The sequence below is a fragment of the Solanum dulcamara genome, chromosome 7 (genome assembly GCF_947179165.1).
Source record: "Solanum dulcamara chromosome 7, daSolDulc1.2, whole genome shotgun sequence".
Taxonomy (NCBI): Eukaryota; Viridiplantae; Streptophyta; class Magnoliopsida; order Solanales; family Solanaceae; genus Solanum; species Solanum dulcamara.
The window spans coordinates 73,380,661-73,399,450 of NC_077243.1; the positions used below are offsets into that span (position 1 = coordinate 73,380,661).

General features: G+C 38.1%; 1 pseudogene; it reads left to right on the plus strand.

Moving 5' to 3' along the window:
• Positions 1-281: 281 nt before the first annotated feature.
• On the plus strand, positions 282-18,063 carry LOC129894864 (protease Do-like 7; annotated as a pseudogene).
• Positions 18,064-18,790: the final 727 nt, after the last annotated feature.

The following is an 18,790-nucleotide window of genomic DNA, read 5'->3' on the forward strand; positions in this document are numbered from 1 at the left end:
TAAGAGTCAATATATCAATTTAAACACAAAAAGCTTCAAATATACCATAATATATCCATTTTGAATCATCATGGAAAATCCCATAAGAATTCACCATTTGGAATTTGGAACATCAAGTTGAGAAAATATTTGGGCTCCATAGGTGGAATGACCCATGGATGAAAACCCACGTACCTTAGAGTGAAGCTTTAAGAAAACTTGATTCTTGGTCTTCAATGAAGAGCCTTGAATCCTTTGAGTTTGATAGAAAAATTGGAGGGTATGATTTAAGAAAGAGGAGGATGGAGATTAGGGTTCTTTGGAAAGGCAAAAGACTGAAAAATATGATCCAAAACGCGTCCAAGGTCTGCGATAGGTCCGCGATGCGGACGTGTCGCTCACCTTTCTGTTCGACAAAATACAAAAATCTGGAAAACAAATAAGGTAAGTCCGCGATGCGGACTTGTCGCGCACCCTTCTGGTCGATTGAGCATAACGTTTTACTCTGAACTTGGAAAAATACAATCTTGGTGGCGTTGGAAAGAAGACTCAAAGAACTTTAATTTGATAGGTTATGGGATACCCAATTCATTATATTCTAGGATATATGGTCATTTGAAGTTGACCCTTATACGAACTCATTCGGAAACTTAGCCGATAAAAATTATTTGGAATTGGTTTGGTGTTAGAGATCCCTTATGACCCTAAAATACATCTAATACTCTTAAAATACCTAGAAATTGATCCTAACTCATATATACAACTAAAAGTCACCAAGTTCAATCTTATACGCCTAAAAAGAATGGTTCGAGTCTTGATATAGAAATTTTCGAGATGTTACAATGAACTTCTAATAAACCTTAATTTTACTGCAGTCTGTCTTGGTCACAATTGACCGCCATGAGTGGTATGCACCCCCACAGATATATAAGCTCAATGACAGCTCAGGTTTATGGACAGCAAAATTGGCTTTGCAGCAGGAGTCCCCACTCTTGGTATCTGGCATTTATCCAGTTGAAAATCATGCCGGGTCTTGTAATAGTGAGGTCAGTCCTAAGGACTATAGACCTGAACAAGTCAGCCACGAATCCACTGATGGAGTAACTAGTATGGAAATTAGTGGTGAACATGTTGCTGAGGGACCAAATGCTCAGGATGATTCTGATAATGGGATAAAGAAAGGAAGGGTGGAAGAGAACTCATCTGAAGACGGCAATGTAATAGCTGATTGTTCTTTAAATGAGCATAGAGAAGAAAGATTGGATGAGTCTGGATCTGTGGAAGATGCGGTTCTGAGAGATTATCAAGGTGCAGCACCTGTAGAAGCTACATCAGTCGCTGAGCGTGTGATCGAACATACTCTTGTGATGTTTGAGGTAACATCAAGGTCTCAAATGACTTGTATACTTTTGTTGAAAAACATTTGCATTTTTATATCATGAATGTTGATTATTCAAGTTTCTCCGTGGCTGTCTCCTTTTTTGGGTCCGTGGGAGGTGGGTTCTTAAGCTGTATCTAATAAATGACCTTTGATCTTTAATCGTTTTCTTTCTTCTTTGCTTCTTGGTTCCTGGGAGGTTTTCTTTTTGTGTAGTCAGACTAAGAAATGTGTTACCCCCCAATGTTCCCCAAAAACAGAAAAGAAAAAGAAATGAGTTAAACCCCAGTGATGTAGAGGAAAGCCTTTCTTTTGTCTGTACCTCTTTTGAATCCTTGGGGATGGGTTTCATTACCCATCTCTTTCTCCTTTGCTGCTTGATTCCTGGGAGGTGGTTTTTGATGTGTAATCAAATTAATCAGACTAAGAAATATGTTAAATCCAATGATGTTTTGCTGGGGGTTCTTTTTTGTGGGCTTCTGCTTTGAATGTTAAACTTTGCATTAGCTGCATGTGCATTGCAATAAAAAAGTGTTAAAAGTGTTTTCTTGACACATCTGACATTCCTTCTATTTTATAATGAACCATAAGGTGTTATGAATGTGATAATGATGGTCATATGGACTTCTATATTAATGCTTTGGGCGGCATTACATTAAGGCAAAATTATGCTATTGCAACTACTAGTTAGACTTTATTCTGCATGCAATATAATATTGTAGATCATAGAAAAGCTAAAATAAAATCATAAACTCCTGATTTCATTTGCTCACTGTTGATCTAAACTTGATATCTGTTAACTATAACCAGTGTTGATCTCATGTTTTATCTTTAATACAAATGATCAATATCAAAAGGACGACTGCAAGTAGGAGGTATCGTTCAGGATATTTTTCGTATCCTAGTATTTTTTGTTTCTATCTGCGCAGTTAAGTACCTCTTATGGTGTTGAAATTGCAGGTTCATGTCCCTTCATCATGTATGCTTAACGGTGTTCACTCGCAACATTTTTTTGGAACTGGGGTAATTGTATATCATTCCCAAACAATGGGCTTGGTGCTGTTGACAAAAATACAGTTGCAGTACCAATTTCTGATGTGATGTTATCATTTGCTGCTTTTTTCTATTGAAATTCCTGCTGAGGTGAGGTTCTAGAGGAGACAAAAATTTACCTCCTGCCACTTCTCCATTATTGTTAAGAAGCTCAGTAACCTTTTCAGGTAGTCTTCCTCCATCCTTTCCATAATTTTGCTCTGGTTGCATACGACCCCTCTGCATTAGGAGCTGCTGCTGCCTCCGTGGTTCGTGCTGCTGAACTTCTTCCTGGTAAGTGTTGACTTTTTGGATGATTCTTATCCTTAATCTGCTTCCCTTTCATGTTGTAGATAGTGTGTGGACTAAGTGATTTGTCTTTATTTCAGTGTGTTGTGTATGCATCATACACTACCAAGTGGAAAAATGTGGTTCACAAAACATTAGAGGTTTTGAAGATCAAGTTCAACTGTCTGCTTTTATTTTCTTCCTGATGTAAAATAGATTATATAAAGGACGCTGATACCATACTGGAGGCTTTAGAACTCCTATGTGAATAGATGAGGCTCTAATAGTCAGCCAAATCTAATTTTTCTTCTGTTCTTTTGCTCTCTGAAAGAAAGAAGAAGTCAAAAAGGAAAAGTAAAAAAGAAGAAAAAGGAAAGGCTGCAAAAGAAAAGAAAACAGTTGGCAGCAACTTTTGAATTGAGAGGCACCGCCTAAGAAAAGTAGTTGCCTACGCGTAGAAAATTATTAAGGCGTAATTTCTTACGCGTTTTTTTTGCTTATAAATAGAGGGCATTCTGCCCTCATTTAAATCATCCCAGAAAGAGAGAGAAAGAATACAAAGAGAGTTATACACCAAGATAAATATTGTAGTCTTGAGTGTCCTCTTTAGTAGTTGTTCCTTTTACAAGAGAGAAGTGTTAATTGTTGTTTTCTCTTTGTATTTGAGAGTTATGTACTCTATATTTAAAATAGTAAGATTCTTCTACCCCGAGGTTTTTTCTCCTCTATCTGTTAGAGGGGTTTCCACGTAAAATTCTCGTATCCAATTTATTTTTATATTATTTATCATATCAAACTTTAGTTGTGGTACTTTCTCTCTCCAACAGTGGTATTAGAGCACTCAGTTATTCTGTCTGTTTTATGCAAAGATACTATTCGTGAATAGTAAATTTTCGTGAATAGTAAATTCGGTGAATAGTTCTATTCAAGTGAATAGTAATTTCGGTGACGGTATAGTTTGTCACAATTGTTCGCAAAAATATTCAGAAATAATCTACAAGGGTGTGAAGCAAATAACAATATCGAGTACAATAAAGTTTGACGTTGAAAAATTCAATGGGACTAATTTCTCATTGTGGAAATTGAAAATAAAAGCGATATTGAGAAAGGACAATTGTTTAGCTGCAATTGAAGGCAGGCCCACAGATTTTACTGATGACAGCAAATGGAATGACATAAATAGCAACGCAGTTGCTGATCTACACTTGGCACTAGCTGATCAAGTGTTGTCTAGTGTGGCGGAAAAATGGACGGCGAAGGAAATATGGGATACTCTTACGGGGTTGTATGAGGCCAAGTCTTTGCATAATAAAATCTTCTTAAAGAGAAGATTATATACTCTTCGAATGGCAGAGTCCATGTCAGTTACTGAACACGTCAATACTTTGAATACTCTGTTTTCGCAACTTACAACAATGGATTGCAAAATAGAGGGGACTAAACGTGCGGAGCTTCTACTTTAAAGTCTGTCTGACTCGTATGATCAACTCATCATCAACCCGACGAACAATACAGACAGTCTAGGTTTTGATGAAATTGCAGTCGCTATCTTGGAAGAAGAAAATTGGTGTAAAAACAAGGAAGACAGACAAGCAAGTTCGCAGCAAGCTGAAGCTTTGATGATGATGAGAGGAAGACCAACGGAACGTGGCCCCAATGGGAGTCACAATCATAGCAGATCTCAATCAAGAAGTAAAAAGAATATCAAGTGCTACAATTGTGGCAAGAAAGGGCACTTCAAGAAAGATTGTCGGTTCAAGAAGAAGAGTGAACATCCTGAGCCTTCAAATGCTCAAGGGAATGTTGCATGTACCTCGGATGATGGTGATATTTTATGTAGTGAGGCAATATCAAATAATGAAGGCAAAAAACGTTTCGCTGATGTTTGGATCATGGACACAGGAGCAACATGGCACATGACTTCCAGGAGAGAATGGTTCCATCAATATAATCCTATCTTAGGAGTGTCTGTGTTCATGGAAAACGATCATGCTTTGGATGTTATTAGTATTGGGTCCATCAAAATAAAAATATATGATGGAACGATATGTACCATCCAGGAGGTATGATATGTAAAAGACTTGAAGAAGAATCTATTATCTTTAGGACTACTAGATGATAATGGATGTTCATATAAGACTCATGGTGGAGTCATGAGAATATCCAAAGGAGCGTTTGTAGTGATGAAAGTGGAAAAACTTGCGGCAAACCTATATGTGCTTAAAGGTGAAACACACCAAGAAGGAGAAACATCAACCACGTTAGCAAGTTCATTTGAAGAATCAACGATGATATGACATCATAAACTTGGCCATATGTCGGAATAAGGTTTGAAGATTCTTGCTGAGCAAAAGTTTCTTCCAGGGCTCAAAAAGGTTTCACTATCCTTTTGTAAGCATTGTGTTACCAGTTAGTAAAATAGACTGAAGTTTATCAGTTCCTATGCTAAAAGCAAGAAAATATTAGATCTGGTCCACTCTGATGTCTGGCAAGCACCGGTGGAGTCCCTAGGAGGAGCAAAATATTTTGTGTCATTTATTGACAATTTCTCCAGGAGAAGTTGGGTGTATCCAATCAAGAGAAAGGCAGATGTTTTTCCAAATTTTAAATAGTTCAAAGCGCGGGTGGAACTTGAATCTGAGAAAAAGATCAAGTGTTTGAGGACAGATAATGGAGGAGAATACACTGGTGATGAATTTGATAACCTCTGTAAACAAAAAGGTATTAAACGATAGTTCACGGTGGCATATACTCCACAACAAAATGGAGAAGCAGAGTGGATGAACAGAACCTTGTTGGAACGAACAAGAGCTATGTTGCCAACTGCAGGGCTGGAAAAACCATTCTGGGTAGAAGCAGTCAAAACTGCATGTTATATGATCAATCGGTCACCATCAACCGCAATTAATCTGAAAACACCAATGGAGATGTGGACAGGAAAACCAGCTGATTATTCTCGCTTACATATATTCGAAAGTCCTGCTTATGTTATGTACAACACCTAAGAAAAATCGAAGTTGGATCTAAAATTTAGGGGAATGCATTTTCTTAGGGTATGCTGATAGAGTCAATGGGTATCGCTTGTGGGATCCCACAACCCGCAAGATGGTAATCAGCAGGGATGTTGTATTTGTTGAAAACAAGATACAAGCAATAGAAGGTAGCACTTCAAAAGAAAAATTAAAGAGTACTATAGTTGAAGTTGAAGAAACAAAAGAAGTTTCAGTTTCTTCTGAAGCAGCACTAGAGAACGAAGAACAAGAGCAAGCTGAGATCGAAGCTCCACAAGTTCGACAGTCAACTAGGGAGAGAAGAGAACCAGCTTGGCACTCAGATTATTTTATGGAGAGTAATATTGCATACTGTCTACTAATAAAAGATGGAGAGCCTTCAACTTTTCATGAGGCAATGAAAGGCCAAGAATCATCTCTGTGGTGGCAGCAATACAAGAAGAAATTGAAGCTCTTCATAAAAATAAAACATAGGATCTTGTTCAATTACCACAAGGAAGGAAGGCCATTGGAAACAAATGGATCTACAAGATCAAACGGAATGGTAATGATCAAGTGGAGAAGTATCGTGCAAGATTGGTGGTGAAAGGAATCGCTCAGAAAGAAGGTATAGACTTCAATGAGATATTTTCTCCAGTGGTTCAACTCACAATAATTCGAGTGGTCCTGACGATGTGTGCTACATTTGACTTGCACTTGGACCAGTTAGATGTCAAAACTGCATTTCTGTTACATCACGTACTTTTGCGCATTCAGAAAAAGAAATTTGACATGCAAGGAAAGAGGTTATGAGTTATTTTATTTAATACCGAAGTAATGTTCAAGGAAAAATTGAGGTAAAAATACGGAGGAAGGCAGAGGGAAAAATTTATGTGGAATTTTGAAAATTAGTTTGGGAATTACAAAAGTGAGATTCATAAGTTTGGGCTAAAAAAAAAGATAATGACAAGAGAAGTTGAGGCTCAACACAAGTAGTGGCCCAAGTCCATGAAAATTATTCTTATGTAGCAACTAAGTAAGGAGGCCCATCATCTATATGTATCATCAACCACTAGAAGCTTCAAGAAAAAAAAGAAGAGAGAAAAAGAAGTAGAAAAAGCCCAAAGATGACTTAGTAGTCATCTTGTTTCAATTCCTAGAACTTTCAAGAAAGTTGGAGAAAGAAAGAAGGGGGAAAAAATAAGAGAGGAAAATCGGCATAGCTAGGGATTTTTTCCTTGAAATCTTGTTCCAAAAATTAATTCTTCTAGTATTCCAAGCAAGTTGAAGGCCCTAATCAATATAGAGTGATTGTTGGAACAAGAAGACTATTCATTCTTGCAAGGCACAATTCTAGCCAAGTTGAAGAACTAAGTGGAAAAGATAAGGTTTCAATCTTCTCTATATGTTATGGATGGTGGGTATATGTTGTAGAGTGAAGAAATGGATGAAAATTCATGAAAATATGCATGTAGTTGTGTGGTCAAATATGGGGGGTGGTTTGACAAGTTATGGTGAATAGATTCAATTTAGTGTTTTAGTTGTTGTTATGGATTCTATGTTGCTAATAAAAGCTTAAGGATCCTTATAAAGTTGTAGTAGTTGGAGATTTTTTTTAGAAGTTTGTAAAGTTAATATGATGTTTTTGCATATATGGAAGATAATGTTGTTAGTATGATGTGGTTAGTGTGTAAATTATTGGGTTGTCGTAATTGAATTTGAAAGAAGGGATTAGGGGCTGCAGGGCATTTAGGAAATTTGATCTTCTTTGTACTCTAGATCGTGCGATAGAGCTATGTTACCAGGTTTCTATGTCCTCCTCTTAATCCTGTGTTATGGTTTCAGTAATGTCGGTGAAGAGGAAAGCTATGGTGGCCCTGATGGAAAAGACGGTGGATGGGAGAAGAGTTAAACGAGAGCCACCGACGAAGGTAGAAGAAGGCGAGTCTCATAATGAAGCTTCTCGCTAGACTTCTCATGCTCTCCCCGGGTTGGCAGAGCAAGAAGGAGCTCCAGCTCCAACCTCAGTACCTCCAATTCCGCCGCCAGCAGCTTCGGGCCAGCAAATAATAGAGGCTATTCAGTTACTGACCCAGTTAGTTGCCGCACAAGCTCAGCATAGGGTGAGGGCCAGGGAGACAGGGCAGTGAGTGTGAGAGCCCGAGATTTTATCACCCTGAAACCACCAGAATTTTATGGATCAAAACCAGAGGAAGACCCGCAAGGTTTCATAGATGAGATGCTGAGAACACTGAGGATAATACATGCTTCGGATACCAAGTCAGTGGAGTTAGCTTCATATAGATTGCGGGATGTGGCAGTCCAGTGGTATAATAATTGGATATTTTCACGGAGAGAAAATGCACCTCCCCCAATTTGGCAGGAGTTCACGGAAGCATTCTTGCGACATTACTTACCACCGGAGATTCGACGGGCTCGAGCCGATATGTTCTTGAATCTTAAGCAAGGAAATATGAGCTTCCGGGAATATAGCCTCCGTTTTAACTCCTTGGCCAGGTATGCCCCAACCATGGTGGCTGATATGGGAGATTGTGTACATCGGTTTGTAAGTGGGTTGGGACCACATTTAGTTAAGGAGTGCTTGACGGCTTCACTCCAGGATGGGATGACTATTGCTCGTATCCAGGCCCACATCCAAAACTTGGAGGAACAACATCATCCACAAATAGGTAAACGTTATTCGAATGGAGGTTCTAGAAAAAAAGGCAGATTTTTCAAAACTAGAAGTGAGTACAGAGGGGGACAGGCACAATAACATTTTGGGTATTCAGGCCAATCAGCGGCCAGCGCACCTCCTCGATTTGCGGATAGAAGATTTGACCATTCTACCTATTCAGGACCAGAACAGGGTTCTAGAGTTTCAAGGTCCCAGTATAGAGCTAATTTTAACAAGACAGGGCAACCCCCACTACGGTGTCCTCGGTGTGGCAAGCCATATGCTGGGCGATGCTACCTAGATACAGGTGCATGTTTTGCTTGTGGTCGGACTGGACATTTAATGCGTGATTGCCCACTAAGGTATAAAGAAGACAGAGCCCAGCCCGCCGGATTGGCAGTTGGTTTATCATTGACTGTGCGCCCTCCTGGATAGACTTCCCAAGCTCCAGCGAGCCATGGCCGAGGCAGACGAGGAAGGGCACCCAGCTCAGCCGGTCCTCTGCACCGTATATATGCATTGGTAAGATGGAAGGATCCTAAAACTTCCTCAGATGCGACTACAGGTACACTACCGATATTTTTCTATGATATGTATGTGGTAATTGATTTAGGTTCCACTTTATCGTATACCGCTCTCTGTATTGTTGAACGTATTGGGAATTGGGAAATCTAGGACAAAAGGTAGTCGTATACATAGGTAAAGGGTGAATACTGGGAATTGTGAAGGCTAAAATGGTAATTAAAGAGAAAAGATGCATTACGAGAGTGTTTTGAACGTTTTTATGACCCTAACCTGCTCTAGGTTACGTGATAAAGATCGTGCAGGGGAGTGGATGCAAATATACTAGTATTAAGACACTGAAATGCATTAAAGTTTCGAGGTTAAGTATGCTAGAGTGAGGGCAATTTTAGGATGGGTGACCCCCTATGAAGTGGACTAGAAATTTCATGACTGTAGGTATAGGAGACGGATATGAAATTAGGGCAACCTAACGTAAGTTGGGGTAGGTGAAGCGGTTAGAAACCCTATAGGGGTCATGTTGGCTAAGATAGACTAGACTGGTAAAAAGGAAGGAAGCGCGACATGGCTTTCGGATTAAAGTAAGTTAGAATAGCGTCTGGAAATGTTTGTGAGTGAAATGGTAGTATATATATATATATATATATATATATATATATATATACGACATCTCATTCGTGACTGATTGATTGACAAGTGAATCCCAGTAGTTAGTGAAACGATATATAAAAGGCACTAACCGAACGGAATTCAGGAGGCAGAGTAAAAGTCATAGATTGAAAAGTCCTAACACAGTGGTATTTGGGAACAGAAAGAAAGTGGGTACATAGAGAGTAAGGAGCTTCTAAAACGGATGAGGTTATGAGTTATTTTATTCAATGCCGGTGTAATGTTCAAGGAAAAATTGAGGTGCAAATACGGAGGAAGGCCGAGAAAAAAATTTATGTGAAATTTTGAAAATTAGTTTGGGAATTACAAAAGTGAGATTCATAAGTTTGGGCTAAAAAAAATAATGACAAGAGAAGTTGAGGCCCAACACAAGTAGTGGCCCAAGTCCATGGAAATTAATCTTATGTAGCAACTAAGTAAGGAGGCCCATCATCTATATGTATCATCAACCACTAGAAGCTTCAAGAAAAAAAAAAGAGAAAAAGAAGTAGAAAAATCCCAAAGATGACTTAGTAGTCATCTTATTTCAATTCCTAGAACTTTCAAGAAAGTTGGAGAAAGAAAGAAGGGAAAAAAAATAAGAGAGGAAAATCTGCATAGCTAGGGATTTTTCCCTTGAAATCTTGTTCCAAAAATTAATTTTTCTAGTATTCCAAGCAAGTTGAAGGCCCTAATCAACATAGAGTGATTGTTGGAACAAGAAGACTATTCATTCTTGCAAGGCACATTTCTAGCCAAGTTGAAGAACTAAGTGGAAAAGGTATGGTTTCAATCTTCTTTATATGTTATGGATGGTTTGTATATGTTGTAGAGTGAAGAAATGGATGAAGTATATGAAAATAAGTGTGTTGGTGTTGGCCGTGTATGTGTGATGTTGTGTAGAGAGAATGGATTAATTTTATGTAGTATGTGGTTGTTGTTGTAAGGTATAGAAATGGAGGAAAAATTCATGAAAATATACATATAGTTGTGCGGCCAAATATGGGGGTGGTTTGACAAGTTATGGTGAATTGATTCTATTTAGTGTTTTAGTTGTTGTTATGGATTCTATGTTGCTAATAAAAGCTTAAGGATCCTTATAAAGTTGTAGTAGTTGGAGACTTATTTTAGAAGTTGTAAATTTAATATAATGTTCTTGCATATTTGGAAGCTAATGTTGTTAGTATGATGTGGTTAGTGTGTAAATTATTGGGTTTTCGTAATTGAATTTGAAAGAAGGGATTAGATTGTTATTGTTCTTATTGGAGTAGGAAGGTCTTGGAGGAAGTAGTATATTGATTTGGTATTGTTGTTGGTAATTTGACCGAGTTGAATTCTCGAATTGTTGTTGATAAAATTGGCCGAGTTAGATTCTCGGGGGTGGTGTATTTACAGGAGAAGTGCTGTCGAAATTTCGATAGACAAAATATTAGTTTGGGATGAGATCCTTGGATATCTATAGCTAATGTTTGCATTCGTTAACCTTGTTATAGATTTTGGGAAGGCTAAGAGTTAAGTGGGATTGACTAAGGAAGCGGACAAGGTATGTAAGGTTTACCCTTCTTTCTCTTGGCATGTTTTGAATTAAGTATATAGAGCTACACTTTCTTTTGTCATGATTTTTATGAAACAAGTATATAACATTTTATACAATTTCAAGGAAGTCCTATTCGTAGAGCCACTAGGATGGCCAATTTTCTTGAGTTTCCAAAGGATATTTTCTCGTGCTTAGATACGTGTATATGATTTCAAAAGTTTTATTTTGATATAATACATGGTAGTTTTTGAAAGGTACTTGATATGACTCTTATCTTGATTTTTGAATCATAGCTCATTCCGATTATTCTATGAGTCTTGAAAATTAGTTCTATGTGCATATGTATACGATTTGGCGCCTTACGAGATTGTGACCTTATTCTACGTTCTCTTAATATTATCCTTCGTTGATAGTCTCATCTTCTAATAATTGTTCCTTCAAGGTGAGACAAAGCGACCATGGTTAGTCTATAATACAATCGGAGGTTACCGACCTTCAATCACTCCGATAGATACATGACTTTTGTTGAGCTCTCCTGCATGCTATCTATATGTATATGTATATGTATATAGGGGATATGGGGAAGGTTCATATGTGGCGCTATAGATGCATTGCCACCTGGTCAGTTGGCGTAATTTTCATCCTAGACGCGGGATGCCCAGACGCGGGACATATGTGGGCGATATGACATGTTCTATTTTCTATGTATATAAAAAAGAAATGTTTTAAAGAAAAGACAAGCATGCATGGCATCCGGCCTAAAAGGGCACTCATATGTACAGGTTACTCTCTTATCTCTCTTTATGTTCTAAGATTCTATGATAGGATTGTTCATACCTTATGTTTTTTATTATGCTGATTTTCATGCCTTACATACTCGGTACATTACTCGTACTGACATCCCTTCTTGTGGACGCTGCATTTCATGCCACGCAGGTAGGCAGGAAGACGAGTTCGGTCCTTAGGAGCTCCACCAGCAGTACACCGAGAGCGCTCCAGTTTTTTTGGAGCTTCACTTTATTGGTATTACTTTTGTGTATATATTTGGGCACGGCAGAAACCGACCCTCCTTGTGGTCATATGTATCTTGTTAAAAGACTCATAGACAGATATGTACAGCTAGATATTTTGCAACTTTATTCGTCGTTGTGTAATATGTTAGCAAAGTCTGTGACACATGGTTATAATTATGCTTTTAACAATGGTATCACTCATTCGGCCCACTCAGTAGTAAGAATAGGATACGTTATAGTAGGTGCTCGGAATAACACTTTCGGGTACCCATCGTGGCCCTAGTTGGGTCGTGACAATTTCTTCATGGAGAGCTTGAAGAAGAAATTTATATGCTCCAACTAGAAGGTTTTGAAGAATAGGGAAAAAAGAACTTGGTTTGCAGGTTGAACAAATCTCTATATGGTCTCAAACAAGCGCCGAGATGTTGGTATAAGAGATTTGATTCCTTCATTATAAGCTTTGGATACAACAGACATAGTTCAGATCCTTGTATTTATTACAAGAGATTTGGTGATGAAAATTTTATTATTTTGCTGTTGTATGTTGACAACATGTTGGTAGCAGGCCCCAACAAAGATCTTCTCACAAATTTAAAGGCGCAGTTGGCTAGGGAGTTTGAAATGAAGGACTTGGGACCAGCAAATAAGATTCTAGGAATGCAAATTCACCGAGACAAAAATAATAGGAAGATTTGGCTTTCTCAAAAGAACTACTTGAAGAAAATCTTGAGACGCTTCAAGATGCAAGATTGTAAGTCAATTTCGACCCCACTTCTTATTAATTTCAAGTTATCCTCAAGTATGAGTCCTAGCAATGAAGCAGAGAGGATGGAGATGTCTCGAGTATCATATGCATCAGCAGTGGGAAGTTTAATGTTCGTCATGGTATGTACAAGACCTGACATTGCACAAGCAGTAGGAGTGGTTAGTCGATACATGACTAATCCTGGTAGAGAGCATTGGAATACTGTTAAGAGGATCCTGAGATATATCAAGGGTACCTCAGATGTTACAATGTGTTATGGAGGATCACACTTTACTGTTAAAGGTTATGTTGATTCAGATTTTGCAAGTGATTTTGATAAAAGTAAGTCCACCACGGGTTATGTGTTTACTCTTGCTGGAGGAGCTGTAAACTGGGTTTCAAAACTGCAATCTATCGTGGCTACATCTACGATGAAAGCAGAATATGTAGAAGCTACACAATCTAGCAAAGAGGCAATATGGATGCAGATGTTATTGGAGGAGCTCGGGCACAAACACGAGAAGGTTGCTCTGTTTTGTGACAGTCAGAGCGCTTTGCATCTTGCAAAGAATTCGACATTTCATTCAAGGACAAAGCACATACGAGTTCAGTATCACTTTGTCCGTGAGAAAATGGAAGAAGGCAGTGTGGATATTCAGAAAATTCACACCAATGACAATCTGACAGATATATTAACGAAGCCGATCAACAGTAATAAGTTCATATGGTGTCGATCTTCTATTGGCCTAGCAGAAGCGTATAATTGCAGTAATTGGGTAGTAAGGATGGTGTAAAGACTTAATTAATTCTTAATTAAATTTTCAAGTGGGAGAATGAAAGAAAGAAGAAGTCAAAAAGGAAAAGTGAAAAGGAAGAAAAAGGAAAGGCTGCAAAAGAAAAGAAAACAGTTGGCAGCAACTTTTGAATTGAGAGGCACCGCCCAAGAAAAGTAGTTGCCTACGTGTAGAAAATTATTAACGTGTAATTTCTTACGCATTTTTTTCGCTTATAAATAGAGGGCATTCTGCCCTCATTTAAATCATCCCAGAAAGAGAGAGAAAGAATACAAAGAGAGTTATACACCAAGATAAATATTGTAGTCTTGAGTGTCCTCTTTAGTAGTTGTTCTTTTTACAAGATAGAAGTGTTAATTGTTGTTTTCTCCTTGTATTTGAGAGTTGTGTACTCCATATTTAAAATAGTGAGATCATTCTATCCCGGGGTTTTTTCTCCTCTATCTGTTAGAGGGGTTTCCACGTAAAATTCTCGTGTCCAATTTTTTTTCATATTATTTGTCATATCAAACTTTAGTTGTGGTGCTTCCTCTCCCAAACACTCTCTGATGTCCTTTCTTTTAACCTTCTGTATTGTAGATGTTGTAAATATCCCAGCACTTACTAAGTGCTGTTTTAATCAATTAAATGCGATTTACCCTTTGAAAAATAAAAGAACAGAAAAATCCTCGTTCTAGATGGGAGTTTTCATCCAGCTACTGATCAAGACGTGATCCCCTTGATACAATCTCTATTTATAATTGTTTTCCCTTTCTTTGCTTTGATCCATGGTCTGTTACCCACGTTGAAAGTAAATTCTGTAGTCTCCAACTACACTGATGTGTTCTTGCAGAAAATGGGGTTGGCCTTCTGGGTAGAGCTCATCGCATGGGGTTGCCCAGTGTGGTTTTCCTCTAATGTGTGGTTCGCGAGCTATTTCACAGGAGCAGGGTTTATCCTATGCACACCCAAAGGATAGCAGCTGTGGGTTCCCTTGTCAACAACAAAAATAAATGAACTAAAATATTTTAAGACAATCTTCTTCGCTTGTCCGAAAGTAAGAATATATTTGGACAAGTACTCTCCTTGGAAATGTTTCAACATAAGGTTGTGACTTCTTGAAATCCTCTTTAACCTGCTTACGTTGTTATTATAGTTCCCCGTAAATGATGTCCTATGCAGAACATCTTATTTTTGTCTGTTATAATTTTTTTGTCAACAGAACCTGCTCTTCGTCGTGGAGATTCAGTGTTTCTAGTGGGATTGAGTAGAAGCCTGCAGGCAACCTCAAGGAAATCAATTGTTACTAACCCCTCTGCTGCTGTGAATATTGGATCCTCGGATGTTCCACGATACAGAGCAACAAACATGGAAGTCATTGAGCTGGACACTGGTATGTCGAAGCCTAAAGGGTCCTGCTCATATTTTGTGTACTGATTCCTATAATTCTTGTATTTTAACACTCATTTTTTGACTTTATCATGGTGCCATTGTGTGTGACATTTCAGATTTTGGAAGCACCTTTACTGGCGTGCTGACTGATGAGCGTGGAAGGGTTCAAGCTTTATGGGGAAGATTTTCAACGCAGGTATGCAATTTGAATTGCTTCTCTGAGTTACTGACTGTTGAAACTTGTTTTAACTACTTTCTTCACTCTTTCCAGCTCAAGTATGGCTCGAGTTCATCAGAAGAGCACCAATTTGTCCGAGGTATCCCAATATATAAAATAAGCCAACTCGTCGACAGGGTCACTTCTGGCACCGAGGGACCGCCTCGTCTTATAAATGGTTTGCGAAGACCTATGTCTTGTATAAGAATATTAGAAGTTGAACTTTACCCTACTTTGCTTTCTAAAGCTCGAAGTTTTGGATTAAGTGATGCATGGATCTAGGTAATCTGCTACTTCTCAAGGTTTCTGTCGCTTTATGTGCTTGTGTTTTCCTCTTATACATTCTTGAGTTGAATGTGTTTTTTCTAATAAAAGAATATACTTCAACTCAGAGACAGAAATTCAATCTACTTAGTCCTTTAAAGCTCTTTTTACACCTGGGTCCACAAGAGATGGTCGCCAGGTATTTGACCAAATAGTATTGTCAAGTTCCAATAAAACCTATCACTATAATACCCCTTTAGGAGGATAAGGCTAAGCAGTCTGGAAAGGGTTTTCAATGTGCTTGTTAGATGTGTCCTCATTGAACGTGACAACGGGATACAATAACAATAACATACCAGGGTAATCCCATGACCCCGGGTCTGGGGAGGATGGTGTGTAGACAGCCTTATCCCTACTTGTGAAGGTAGAGAGGCAGTTGTTATTGATCAAGAAGGAAATCTGAAAGGAACTCAAATTTTGATGTTCTTGTTAGATTTGTCCTCAATCCTTAAAGGTTAATTGCAACTCCCAAGTGGAATACAACCCAAGCTTAAATGGATCAACAATTTTGTGGTTACTCCGCATACCTGGTCTTCTTCACAACTTCACGAGTGTATCTATCTACGTGACTTGTGTATCATTTTACAAATGCATGATAAAATTTGTTTGGAAGTAGCTGGATGTGATGCTTATGGATTTGGGATATGATCATGACATCTCTGGTTGCCACCTGGTTAATCTTCCAGGCAATATTTACTTGATAGAATCGTGATCACCCTAGGGATTAATTCCTACACACAAATAGAATTGAGTTGAAGCTTGAAACTGGTAGATAAAAGCATCAATTGTATAATTGTTTATTGGGAATGTGTCTTGGAATTCATACATGAGCATGTGTATCTATCTGCCTACTGTATCATGTTGCAAGTGTATCGTAAATTTTGTTGTCTTGGGGAATCTGATGTGTATGGATTCAGACATGATCATGGACATGTCTAATTGCTCAAATGATTTCTCTTAATTTTACATTGGATGAAATGTAGAGGCTCTCTATTGATGTTTACGCATGTTGTTATTAGCTTTAGTCCCACTCAATTGTTTCTAAGGAATATCTTTTGCATAATCTTAAAGTCTTTTCTGTGACCATAAAGAAAATCAGATAGTCTTCCCAAGATGGTTATAAGAGGTGAGCATAGTATGTGAGTTGCGCATTTTCTTAATAGTTGACATATCTCATTTAGGCCCTCGTGAAGAAGGATCCTCTGAGACGCCAAGTTTTGCGAGTCAAAGGTTGCTTCGCTGGCTCAAAAACTGAAAACATGTTGGAACAAGGGGACATGGTCTTAGCAATTAATAAGCAACCTGTTACATGCTTTCATGACATTGAAGATGCATGCCAATCGTTAGACCATTCCGGTCACGACGATGGAAGACTAGACTTGACAATTTTCCGCCAGGTTAGCAAGAAGCTATTTGACATTAGTTTTACTTTTTTCAACTTCTCTCACTTATTTGACCACTAGAAATTTGTTATTGTCATTATCTCTTTACATCAAGCAAGTACAAGAGTTCAGACATTCGCTTAGATTCTTCATTTGTTGTTCATGGTTTCTCAGGGAAAGGAAATTTATCTACTTGTGGGAACGGATGTGAGGGATGGAAATGGATCCAAACGAGCAATAATTTGGTGTGGCGGTATCCTCCAAGAACCTTATCCAGCCGTACGTGCACTTGGGTTTCTGCCTGAAGAAGGCCATGGAGTGTATGTGGGAAGATGATAAGAGGGCTTCTGATCCATTTGCTTCTCTATTAGCTCCTTAAGTTTCATTATTTTTGCCACGTAATAGTGATATTACACAAACAACAAACAACTACATACCTAGTATAATCCCCAAGTAGGGTCTGGGGAGGGTGACGTTACACTGTTTTCTAAAATCTGCTATACTCAGCTTTCACAATCTCTAGTCAGAAAGTAGCAAGTAGTTTTGTTTGCTTTGGCTGACCTGATTGTGCACTTGTGAGTTCTCCTTGCCGGCTATTTTGTCACAAAGGCTAATGCCTATTTCTCAGGTGGTGTCATGGAAGTCCTGCACATCGTCATGGTCTCTTTGCTCTTCAATGGATAGTTGAAGTGAACGGGAAACCAACACCTAACTTGGATGCTTTTGTTGATGTGACTAAGGTATGGCTTTTCTTTATTGAGAAACTTCGCAAGATCTTATCTTGTATGAAAATGTATCAATTGGGACTTCATAAATGAACTTCAGAAACATTTCTTTTCGAACGTGATTCTAGCAAGCTTCTTATGATTCTTAGTTAACAAATTATTTCTATGTTGAACTTTATTGTGACCCTGGTTTTAACATCTGCTTAATTGAGTTCCTTACAGGCAATAGAGCATGGAGAGTTTGTTCGTGTACGAACAGTCTACCTGAATGGGAAACCTCGAGTGCTCACATTGAAGCAAGATTTACATTACTGGCCAACATGGGAACTCAGGTTTGATCCTGAAACTGCTATGTGGCGACGCAAAGTAATTAAATCATTGGATTCTGGTGTTCTATCAACTGTCTCACCAGATTGTTCAAAGCATTTACCCTACCCTTAATGAACACTGGTATTTGGAGTTAAGTGTGGCTGTACTAGAAAAGTAGAATCTTAATGAACTGAAGGTATATTCATTTGATGCCTATATGATGTGAAATAACAAAATATTTGATAATTTTATAGAATAAAAAATAATATTTGTATCGGGCGGTGTTTGATTGGATACAAAATTTTAAGGGAAAACAACACAAAATGGATCCTTTAAACAAATTATTTACCACTATATACCCCTTCTCTAAATAATTCCTTTATATACTCCTTCGGCCAAACTAATTACCCCTGCAGCCATGCATCGGACGAGACCAATTCCGATAAGGAGGTTTTTTATTCTTCCCAGTCCCCATCTACTTCCACCTCGACTCCCGAAAACCAATTTCCCTTTAATTATTTTTAAATTTGCGCGCTAACGTCAGCGTTCACCCTACGTGATACTGATAGGGTATCATATACCGATAGAATATCATAAAGGATTAAGTTCAGTTCTATATGATACCGATATGGTATCCAACATACCGACGGAGTATCACAAAAAATGTATTTACTAATTAGTTTAATAAATAAGATTGTGATTTTAATAATTTTCTCTTAATTGTTTTATTTTTATTTCTTAAAAACAGAGCTCAATCTTATATGATACCGATAAAGTATCAATATATTGTTATGGTATTATTGAGGATTTTAAAAGTGTCTCATTAAGGATTTTCAGTATCATTATAATAAATGAATAT